This window comes from Aythya ferina, assembly GCF_964211825.1.
Source record: "Aythya ferina genome assembly, chromosome: 5".
Classification (NCBI taxonomy): Eukaryota; Metazoa; Chordata; class Aves; order Anseriformes; family Anatidae; genus Aythya; species Aythya ferina.
The window spans coordinates 52,072,845-52,085,177 of record NC_140301.1 but is presented as its reverse complement, the minus strand read 5'-3'; the positions used below and the strand labels follow the sequence as shown (position 1 = coordinate 52,085,177).

The 12,333-nt window shown below is 39.0% G+C and overlaps 1 long non-coding RNA gene across 1 annotated transcript in view; it reads right to left on the bottom strand.

The window, feature by feature from the left end:
* The window catches only part of LOC311437126, a 28,003-nt gene that overhangs the window by 775 nt on the left and 14,895 nt on the right, over window positions 1-12,333 (bottom strand). The window lies entirely within an intron of this gene.

The window sequence follows — 12,333 nt, the reverse complement described above, 5'->3', positions numbered from 1 at the left end:
GGTCTGAAAAAACAGAATGGGGATTAAAAAAATAAAAAGAATGTAACTTTTTGATGGGAAAGGTATAGAATGAGAAGGAGATCCTTAAGAGCTTTTATTGATAAAATACTGGAAATGAAGTTTATTTCCCAACTCACTTATGCTTTTGCTAAAACACAGATTTTCTCTTTGTCTTAATAGCTGGAATTTTGATCACTTTTTTTTTTTTTTTTTTTTCACCCTATCTTTTTTTGTTGTTTAATGGTCTTTAGATTTTATTTATTTATTTTTTAATTATTATTATTATTATTTTGCAAATGTCTGGGAGATCTATCACCTCAAACAAGTAGACTTTAAAGGTCAAGAGAGCTCTTATCCTTTCAGTTCATTTCATGAGAGCTCTGAGCAGCAGGCACAGCAATCTCAGCATGGACTCAACGATATTTCCTCGCAATGTAGCCAGAAACTGCATGCCTGCAGGGTAAAACAAAATTACCAGTGTTCCCCCATGAATGTCCTACACCTCAAGAGGCCACAGCCAGCTACAGAGCAGTTAGCTGCATGGCTGAGCACTAGCAGTAAATGCTTACTTCAATTGTGGCAACTGCCACTCAGAAGGGATGCATTTAATCTTGAAGGATAGATGTCTCAAGACATCTTGCCTAAGTGACACAAAGTCTCTGGATGTAGAAAGGAGTGCTGAAGGGTTCTGTATGTAGACAGTTTCTCTGTGAAAGTGGGGTAAGTGAAGTGAATATGGATAGAAGTTGATAATTTACCTTTGATATTAATCTTGTCCTTATGTCTAGTGAAAATGCCTAATTAATGCACACAGAAAAACATGAAACCTGACAACATAGAAGAAAACCAAAAATACAGTAAAGAAAACTCTCTCATTTTGCTCATTGTTATTAATGGAAATGCACAAAACAATTTGGATGAACCTATGCAATGACCTGATGAGAACTGGATTCCAAACTGTACAGAAATTTTCTTTGGGACTAACATTGCTAAACGAGATGGTGTAACATTACTAAACAGAGAGAGTATGCCAGTGAATTTCTGCTTCTGATGGACCCCAGTGAGGCCTTCCTGACCCTATCTGTTTCACCACCCAATTCAGACAGAACCTGATGCTATTCACTATTAAACATTCTGTACGAAAATGGTAATAGCATTGAGATTTCTTGTGAGATAAGCAGAAATTAAGGTCAAACAAGAGTAAAATGCAGACTATATTTCAACAGCACAGAAGGGTCTAGGGGACACTGTAGGCTTCGAATTCACCCATGCAATTTTGAAAGCTGTGGGAGAATTCTTACAGCATTATATAAAATATATTTTTAAAGTGTTTGCTACTGTCAGTTACTTTGTGAATTTTAAAAGTATAACCTGAAGGTGTAATAAATACCGTGCAACCTGATCTGAAGAGAACTTTAGGTAACTTACTGTAAGTACACACACACAGTTCTTTCTAAATATATTGGCCTATTTACTGTGGCAGTTACCTGTTTAAGACTTGTAGTTATATTAAGTAAAATAGTGTGCCTGGGCTAATACATTTTCAGAGAGCCTATTTGTTTTACTGAAGAATTTATTGCAGCAGTAATAACTGTCAGAGTGAAAGCATGGTTAAAGTGCTAGAGACAGGACCAACTGCAAAGGGTATCTATCAAACTATCGACTTCCTGCCAGCAGTGTTGTGAACTCTTTTGTCATAAACTCAAGCACCCAGAGTTGAAACCTCGATCAATGAAAGGGGAATCTGGTATCCAGCTCTTTTAGAGAGGGCATCTCTTCTGGTTGACCCATTAGGACACTAGTAACAGTTTTTATACAGTGCAGGTTTGATTTATAGATAGCCTTCAGGTTAGCTACTGACATTTATATTTTAAAGGATGAGAACAACACTTAACATCTGAAGGAGTTAAATACGGAGCTCTCGGTTGTACTCTAACAGAAACTTTTATGTTTGTAACCTGCAAATAGAAGTTTCCTCACACTGCATAGTTATTTGTCAAGAAAAAAAAATAAAATAAAAAGTTGTGTTGTATTTTTATTTTATTTTATTTATTTTTAGCCTTGATTTCGACTCAGTCTCAGCATCCTGGTACCATGGAGAGCATGGTCTTGTTTGAAAATATTTCTGACTGCTGTTCCCTCAGCATTACTAAAGGCAGTATGCCTCTGTCCTCTATGGACATAATTCACTTGTTCACTCTCCAAAACCCCTCCATCTCTCAGAGCTTCTTTTTCACCTATGACTAGGAACTTGTTTAAAACTTCTACATTATTATAAACAAATTTATAAATAAAGCATAATAAAAAAGTATTCATTCCTAATTAGTCTGTACTTCCGATGTATTCCCAAAATCACTTGATAATGTAACGATGTGGATACAAGGTGTGGGAGACTGGGCATTTGGGCATTTCGTTCTTGGGTTATATATAAATATATATTATAATGCGTGCTTATATATATATATATATATATATTAATTACGGCCATTTGTGGCTAACTGTCATATGTTGCAATCTAGCATGACAGACATTGTGGAAGAACCTGTTAAATATCTGGACTGTTTGTTGACATCTAAGGCTTTGAGGAGTTTTCTTTAAAATATTATAAAAATATAGACAGCAGAAAGATCTAACCAGCTCTGATTCAGGTCAAAGTCATGCTTGCAAACTAGGGGCAGATGGGTCACACTTTGCTTGCCTTTGCAGAATTCCACTGGGAATTTTATTTTCAGCTCAGTGCATCTGGTAGTTGGACATGCAAATTTCCCTAGGCATCTTTTCCTCATTTTTCTTGAGCTCAGACTGGCTTGCTAGGATTGATCATATTTTATTTTATTTTGTTTTGTTTTGTTTTGTTTTATTTTGTTTTATTTTGTTTTATTTTATTTTCTATTTTATGTTCAGATGGGTACCCTGCACGTGTCACATGTGTGGGACAACAGGAAATGCTACCTGGGAAATTTCTCTGTTGTGCAGGGTTAGACTGTGTGCTTCTCAGCATGGCTCAGTGTGAACACTGAAGTCAGTGCCTGCTTGCTGATTTCTATACATTGGCAATTTTTAGCATGGTTTATCATTCACACAGAGAAATTTACATAGAATTATTTTTCCTGTTTTGGAGCTCCAGTAGAATTGAGTGATAGACATCGTCTTGGTTTGTTATTGCTTGCTGTAGTATATTTACTTTTTGGAGGCTGGGGGAGGTTCTTATTTATATTATGCCTTTCATATGTGTTTCCCATTTTTACAAGGGGAAACTTCCATTGAAATCTGAGTTTTGTGGTGCTGTTAGCTTGATCGCTGCAGTATCATTTCAATTTGTTTTGCTTCAGTGCAAGCATTCACAAATATGTTCCATTCTCCCACCAACAAGAGAAATGACCTAGGTAGATTGTTGCTGTGTGTGTGGTACAACAATCTTGGACCTCAGAAGAGGAACTTTTTCTTTGTCTCAGAAAAATAACATTTCCACCAGTAGATGAGATTTTTTGTGCCATTTGTCTGAAACAAGGTGGTAGATCACAACACAGGAATGAAACAAAAGTTTAGTGCATAACCAGATATTATACAAAACACATTGTCAGTTTCCATGTTTGCATAAGTCCCCTTTTTTTGTTGTTGTGAGCCATTGCGATTATTATTTTTTAAATTAAAAATTAGTGTCACCAGACATTATTATTATTTTTGAAATTTTGGCACATATTCCACTTATGTGGTATATAATGCCCTAAATAGAAGTGGTTGATAACACTTTCATGTGTCTGTTTTACAAGGATTAAAGTTATTATATGTACTGGGAGAAGTGATTCCTACTTTCCTTTTATTTTGCATAGTGTAGCATGCTCAATGTTATCAATAGCTCTCAAATCAGCCTGTGATCCATTAGGCCAGTTTATCTGTTGCAGTCTGAATGTGATTAGCTCATTCTCAGTCATATAATTGTCATCTCTGTGTACTCCATATGATCAGATTCAGTGCCGATTGGGTTACCTATTGAAATTGATGGGTTCCCACAAGTTTAGTCTCTGCAAAAGTTATCATTAGGATGAAAATGAGCTTCCTCCTTGTAGTGTTACAGTTATGTCATAAGCACAAAACAAAAATGGGTTTTGAATAAATAATAGCCTTTAAGTGAATTGTTGCTTTGAAACATGTAGGAAACTTGGAGTCAATCATGAGATTTCTTATTCAAGAGCAGGCTACAGTTATTATCTCCCACACTGAGAAGGATCAGAGTGTGGGGAGCCTTTCCTTCATGCTAATGCTATCGTGGCTTAGATCCTTATGAGACACAACTGGATGCTCCTTCCAGCAAATCCAGATTTCTCTTAGCATTTGCTGATGATGTAGTTCAGATGTGTTATTCAGCCAAAAGCAAACATCTCACCATCTCTGAACAATACCATCTCAGGCCCCTGTGTCATTAGCACAGTATTTTTGTTTTAATTAGAATGAGTGATATGCTGCTAGTAAGCATACATATCATGTTTCTTTCTGTAGACTTGAGGCTTTTATGGTTTAGCTTTTAAATTTACTCTGTTTACAATCAATAAAATGTGCTACAGGCTCAATAAGACCAAAATTAACTTAACACAATTAGCTATAATTCAAACTTTCTGCAAATCTGGTTCTTTATTTGCTGTTTTCACTAAATCACTGTGAGTGACTGTAAGGTAGAACAGAATCTGATCAGAATATTTTTATCTAACTTGCATTATTTTGGCCTCCTCTAAATGGTTCCTGCATATCATATCACATGAGAAATAGAACAAAAATCAGCTGCAGAAAAGATACCCCTGCTCATTCTGTGCCCTGTAAGGATCTTTATTTGGGGTGCCTTATCCCCTGGTGGCTGCAGTTCAATCTTCCCATATGGCTGGGAGTCAGATCTGTGTCTCCCAGCACAGGAAGCTCAGGAACCAGCTTCTAGCTGTGGGAAGGTGTTTTTAAGGTGAGACAAGGCGGGGCACACTGCCCTGGCTGGAGCAGTGGGCTGTTGAGTGTGGTGCTATGGAGGCACAGGACATGCACTCCAACCTCTCACAGGTGGGTGCAGCCCAAGAGCCACAGTTTGACCAGCCCCGATCAGAAGCTCTACAGGCATCTGTGCTGTTTGCGTGCCTTTACAAAGTTTCAAAAATTGACTTTTCTTTAACTAAATGTTTTCCTTGCCTTGGCCAGCACTGACAAGCCGCACAGAGAACTGAGTGATAAAGTAAACAGCATGAATGATGTTTGTTGCTATTCTGAAATAATGATGGCAATTTCTTAAATGATTTTTTCACCTAAATGGTGTTTCTCTAAAATCATGTAGGAGTTCAGGCTGATATTAAGACCTAAATTGATGCCAAGGGAGTTATGATTTGGAACAGAGATCATATATTTTATTTCCAAACCCACATTTTTTTTTCTGGAACTCAGCAAGTATGCAGAAGACTGTCATTGTTAACATTCACCCACATTCAATTCTGTAGATGCTTAACAAGTTTTTCTTAACTAATGGCTTCATAATTGAAAGGAAATATGTAAATAAAGCAGAGTCACAATAAACATTACAGAAAAGGGATAATTAAGCTCCTTTTGTCCATGCATTTGTTTTTTTTTTTTGTTTTTTTTTTTTTTAATTCAAAAAACCCTCTTGTTTTGCATAAACATAAGGCAAAGTTAACAAAGCAGTTAAAAATCTTGTTTCTTTCTGGTATTTTTGGTCACTGTACTCAGAATTTTTTAATTCCCTTATTTCAGAGTTTCAGCTGACAGAAATTGAGAAAATATGCATGGATAGAGTGTTTCAGATGCTAAATTAAATGGTGACATGTTAGAAAGCAGCATATATATTTCCAGCCTGGAGCTCCCAGAGTTATTGTACAAAATTCCACATTAATATCTTACTCAGTTTCTGTGATTATATCCTTTATATCAGTGAATGTCATGGCTGCCAGGTAAAATAAAACCATCTTTTGTGTCCTCTTAAAGTTATGCCAAACCTAATAACATGTGAGAGTAGGTCTGTGCTGCTCCGGAGCCAGCGATGCCAGCCTGTCCTCACAGACTAATGTGTAATCAATACATCTTTTACCGGCGACCACAGCCCTAGTGGAGCGTGCAGAGATGCCGGTCGATCCATCATAGCCGGAGGTCACTGCCACAGCAGCTCGGCGCCCCCGGTTCGCCTTACTTCGCCTCGGACCTGGCCATGACTCCCAGGGCTCAACAGCAGCCGGGGTTGGTGCAAGGTCAAGTTTATGCCCAGCGGGGTGTTGGCCTCTTGGATGCTTCTGACACTGACCATTAATTCTCCTCTGTCGCTGTGTTTAACCCTTCCCTGCCAGCCCCTGTGCAGCCTCAGCTGGGGCTTGGGCATGCCAGGAGGATACCTTCTCAGTCGCCCCATAGAAGTCTTGTTTTGATATTTCAGTTCCTCTGTCAGGTTTTATTTTTTTCTCAGTCCAAATGGGAGGCACTTCCTGTAGCTCTGCAGAAATTTCTATAGCCAGGAGGGCTGCAAGTACCAGTGAAGTTCAGGTTTGGGGTGCCTAGTCTGACACCCACAGTGGCCCAAGTCAGTGAGTTCACCCCATGCATTGTCAGGAGCAGCATTTGCCCACAACTACAACATGCCTTTATATCTGCAGGCTTGTAAAATGAAGAGTGTTATCAAAGTTGCTTGTGGATAGTTTGATTTTTTTTTTTGGGGGGTGGGGGGATTTACCCTCCAGCAGTTTAAACAAACACATGACCTACCTCAGTATCTCAAGGTTTCACCTAAACCTGACAGTGAAATAACTACAGCATCATGAAACATTCTTGCACTACCTTAATAATCCTCAAATGAGCAGGAACTGCTTATCAAATCACTGGAAGCCTTGCTCTGATGAGATTTGTAAAATTTTAAGCCTCATTTGTGGACCATAAAGTTTTGCACAAGCTTGGATATGCACTATATATTTGACCTGCTTACTACATTGCCACAGGAGGTAGCCAAGTAAAATAATTTGACTTGAGTAAAAAGGGGCAGATACTTTTATGATCACTAATAACATTTTTATAGCTACGAAAGCCAAGATAATAAGTATAATCAAATCATAAGTTTGAGGACATAAACTGATTATAGTACCAGCAATGGTCAGGAAGAAATTTTACCTTCTGTCCAAAAAAAAAAAAAAAAAAAAAAAAAAGTGCACAGTGACTAAAATTATATTTAAAAAGGACTTAATCATCTTACAGCTGGGCACTGACAGCTGTAGCACAATAGACTAGGCAGGGCTGAAGTCTGCTCTGGTAAGAAAAAACCTTTGATTAGCTTCTACATTCTGGTATCTAAAAACACCCTTATGGCTTACACTTGTCAATTGTCATGTCTTTCTACCTGCCCTCTGTATTGTCCTTGTAATACCAGGTCTGATACCTCATTCTTTGCAAGTGTCTCTGTGCCTTGTATCTCATATTCCTACATTACTCTATATTTCTTTCATTAGCCAAGATTTTGCTCTTTCATCATTTAAAAGTAATCTGTTTTTCTAAAACCTAAAGAGGGACTGTATTCTTTGTGCGAGGATTCCTCTGCTTTGCATACCCTGTAAATGACCTTGTTCTGTTTACAGTTGATGGGAATATCCTCAGAAGCTCTCCCAGAGCCCATGGGACCCAGGTAGGAGGTGGACCTTCATATCATCAGATCATTCAGGTGATGTGCCCTTCGTGTGCCTTGTGCACTCATTCAAGGAGCAGCACACTTTCATAGTGCCCATCACTTAGAGCATTACAAGGAGTAATAATTTGACACCACGTGAATGAAAACTAACACATATAGTTATAGCAAATATTAACCCACAGCACCATCATTCAATAAGAATAATAATAATGTTCTTCTTTGTGTGCAAGTCTTGAAAGAAAAATTTGTACCGTTAATTTGTATATGCAAATAGCTTTTGAGAATGTTTGTTCTTTTCCTGTTATTTCTAACTAGAGTTGAGGCTATTAGCAGAAAAACTTCTAGTGAATTGTGTGGGGATAGACAGAATGAAGTTTCAGGACAGGCGTCAGTATACTTTCCTTAGGTTCTAGAAGATATGCATGTATCATATGAGTCATACATAAAGGATTACTTTAGCAGTGACAAGTTAGATATCTTCTGAGCTTTTTTTTTTTTTTTTATAATCAGCGGAGAGCCTATAAGCTCTAAAAGGTGAATCATTTAAACAATCTCTGCACATGCGGCCTTACAATATGATGAATTTCCCTCTGAACTGTCCCTCTCTCTGACCTGTTACAGAGAAGCCTAGACAGACATATTATTAAATTCTAGCATTGCAAAATTGAAATTAGATGAGAGAAATCAAGGGATCAGTGTTTACACTCAATTTCTATCACCAGTTCTCTTGGTGAAGAGAATTCTCCAAAAGCCTTTAAAATTTCTGTGACTGCTTAGTAAAAGATCCATGCTAGTGTCTAAAAGTTGCATGTCTGAACTGAATAGCTGAAAAACATGTGTGTCAAAACACTGGAGCTTATGCTCACAGATAAGTATGTAACTAGGTACTTTACTGAAATGGCAATGCTTTTGCTGTGGTCTTTCCCTAGTCAGTTCGGTCTTATTGCCAGTACAATTTTTCATTTTATCATCTGTCCTATGAAGCTGAAAGCTTTTTGAGATTGGAGTCTTGCTTGCTACTTTTACTAAAGCACCCAGAATTGCTTTAGACCTTTGCAAAGAAAGCGTACGTATAAAGATTGCAAGAAGAAGGCATTCTGTAGAAACTACAGTTTCTGTAGAAACTATTCACACTAAGGGTAGGCTGTGACAAAAAAGCCCACAAATGAACAAAAGACACCCAAGAAGAATCTGCATTAAAAAAATAAATCAGACTAAGACATTCAAGAAATAATAGAGAGGCTGTTTGTGAGATAAAAGTTTCATCAGCAGGCATGGAGTTGTCTGACTTGACACCTTAAGATGAATGAAAGTGGCATGTCATCTGCATCTTTCCAGTGCATTTGAATTTATTTGTGGGAAGCAAATATTAAGTTACATAGGACAGCCTATTTTTTTCCTGTGGGTCCTAATTGTAGGTTGAGAACAATTTGTCCCCACTCTGTCTTCCCTCTGTCCACCACGCTCCTCAAGAAAAATGTTAGAAAAGTAAAGATGAAGTTAAATCTAATCTTCAAAAAATTTGGTGAATGTATGTCCAACTGAGCAACCCCCACTCTTATACTGAAACTAATTTCTTGTGCTCATATGGTGTAGCTGAAGCAGTGTTTATAAAAAGCAGGAGTAAGAATTTGTACATTGGGTATCTGCAGACAGGATTACTCACAAATGCTTGGCACTGGTGCCAGTGATGGCTTTTGTCAGGCAATGGAAAAGAGCTGTCTGTGAGCATGTTTAGGAAAGAAGGGATGGACTTTGATCTCTGCAGAAGAAAAGTCCATGGAGGAATATTTCTATACTGATCCCAGAACAACAATGAGAGTGATAGAAATAGAAATAGCTGGTCCCATTGTCTTCTGTGCTCTGATATCTGACCTAAAACCCACTGCCTGAAATAAACTAAGTTGCTCAGTGGCAACTGAACACAACTGGCAGTGCAATTTGCTAATCATCTTTTATGCACTTGAAATATTGCCACATTCTGCCAGAATCTTCTGTTTCTATGTGTACTTCTTGATACTTATAAAATCTAGCTCTACCAAACCACAGCAATTTACAATGATGTATGGTCATTACTTCATTCTTTTTTTCTGTCAAGATAAACCTCATGAATGATGTGATAATAAATGCTGTATTAGAACTCATAAATGACTAAGGTTTCTATTATGTAGACAGTTCTGATGTTTTAAGATAAATTTATGTTAGTATGCTTGCACAGATACTAATGAATTAATCTGAAGTGTGTGAAATTTGTTGGTGGGTTTGAGACAGTGGATTAAAATTAGAAGTAAAATTGGTACAAGAAGAAAAGAAGCATGAAAGAAAATACACAGTGGGGGAAATCAGGAGTGAACAAAGCAGGCAGGCTTATCTTGGGCTTGGGTTCACTGCTGAGGGAGCAGGAGAAGTTCTTGAGAGAAGGTGCATGCAAGAAGCTCCTAAAGCTATGTTAGAAGTCTGCTTGCCTGTAGGGCTAAGATAAAATAGGGTACAAAGACTTGCATGCAAATTGCTTTTTTTTTTTTTTTTTTTTTTTTTTTTCCTTTTTATTTCTCCTCCTGAAAGGATGATGGGGACACAGAAACATGTATGCCTAGAAGGTCTGGAACTAATGTGGGGAGAACACCTGGCATAGCAGGGGCTAAGATAAAGAAAGGCCACAGGAACTGAGAGAGAGAGAGAGAAATCGTGTAGTTAAGCACAGCTAGAAGTTAAGTTGGAATACATGGTAGAGACAGCTGTTTGAAAGTATGACCTGATAAACAACTGTAATGTGGGGGTGATAAAATGGATATAAAATTTGTTCATGATGACATTAGTGGTTGAAACAAACCTTGTGGAGCAAATGCTTAAGGTCTTAGTGTAATTTTGAGGAGAGGAATTAATAAACATTATGTTTGCAACAGAGAAACTAGAAGAGCCAGAACATTACATGTACAAGATCAGAGGTGCTTGATCACTCAGGGTAGCCTTGACAAAACCATCAGACAGCAAAATCAGAGGGTAATCCAGAAATAGATGGTAGCATACAATGAAGTGGAATTTGTACTAGCGGCAGAGGTAGTAGTCACGACACAAGTAAACAATGTAAGTGATATAGAATACATGTTTCAAATTCACTTTTCTCTTACAGAAAAAAATGAGGTTTTAATCTCTTTATTGGAACATGGAACTGACGTGTCGACCAAATATTTTAAGGGTAAAAATGTGGGCCTGAAGTGATCTATTAATAGATGGTTAAACAGGTAACACCGAGCTCTTGCATGAATATAGACTGTGAAGAGAAAAATTCATAATATTTTATATAATAAATATATACCTCATAATATTTCTGAGTTCAACACACAACATAGATACCAACTGATCAAATAGAGGTACTGTATTGAATTTATGTGGCAAGGTTTTAGTAGTAGGGGGCCACAGGGGTGACCTCTGTGAGAAGAATCCAGAAGCTGCCCCGTGTTAGATAAGAGCTAGTTTCAGCTGGCTCCAAAGGAACCGGCCACTAGCTGGAGCCAAGTCAGTAAGTGGTGTTGTTGGCACCTCTGAGAGAAGATTTAAGAAAGGGGAAAAAAACAAAACAAAACAAAAACTTCTGCACAACAGCAGTTGGGAGAGAGAAGAGTGAGAACCAGCCTCGCAGACCCCAAGGTCAGTGCAAAAGGAGGGCAGGAGGTGCTGTAGTCATGCAGCACAAGTTCCTCTGCGACTCAAAGAAAGGCCCTTGATGGAGCAGGCTGTTCCCCTGCAGCCCATGCATCCCACACGGAGCAGATCTCCACGCTGCAGCCCATGGAGGAGCCCCTGGTGGAGCAGGTGGATGTGGCCTGGAGGAGGCTGCGGCCCATGGAGAGCCCCCACAGGAGCAGGCCCTAGGCCGGAGCTGCAGCCCGTGGAGAGGAGCCCACGCAGGAGCAGGGGGTCTGGGGGGAGCTGCTGCCTGTGTGGAACCTGTGCTGGAGCAGTTTGCTCCTGGGGGATGGACCCCATGGTATGGAGCCATGTGGGAGCAGTTCTTGAGGAGCTGCTGCCTGTGGGTAGCCCCTGCAGGATCAGTTTGGGAAGGACGGCATTCCATGGGAGGGACCCCACATGGAACAGTGGCTAAGAGTGACCCTGAAGGAGCAGCGGAGATGAAGCATTAGGGAATAACCGCAGCCCCCATTTTCTGATCTCCAGCACTGCTCGGGGGAGGAGGTGGAAGAGGATGGATGGGGGGGGGGGGGGAGGAGGTGTTTTTAGTTTGCTTTTAGTTTCTCACAGTTTTTGCTTGTTATTAATAGACAATAAATGACATTAATCTCCCAATGCTGAGTCTGTTTTGACCTGGATGGTTGTTGTTGAGTGATCTCCCTGTCCTTATCTCAGCTCTTGAGCCCTATTTATTGTATTTTCTCCCTCTTTCCCTTTGAGGAGGGGGAGTGAGAGAGCAGTTGTGGAGCTCTGCTGCCCAGATGAATAAAACCACCACAGGTATGTAGACTATAAACAGCTTTGTGTGCTTCAAGTTTAGAAGTCACTTTAGATAATCAATTATAAAATTTATATAATTTGTATTCTAAGAGAATAACAGGGAAATAATTATATATCCAGCTGTATTCAGAAGTAACCCTGTGACAGAAGAACTGAGGGTCAGCAATACTGTACTACCAGCAACCTTAGTTAGGAAAGGTTGGATT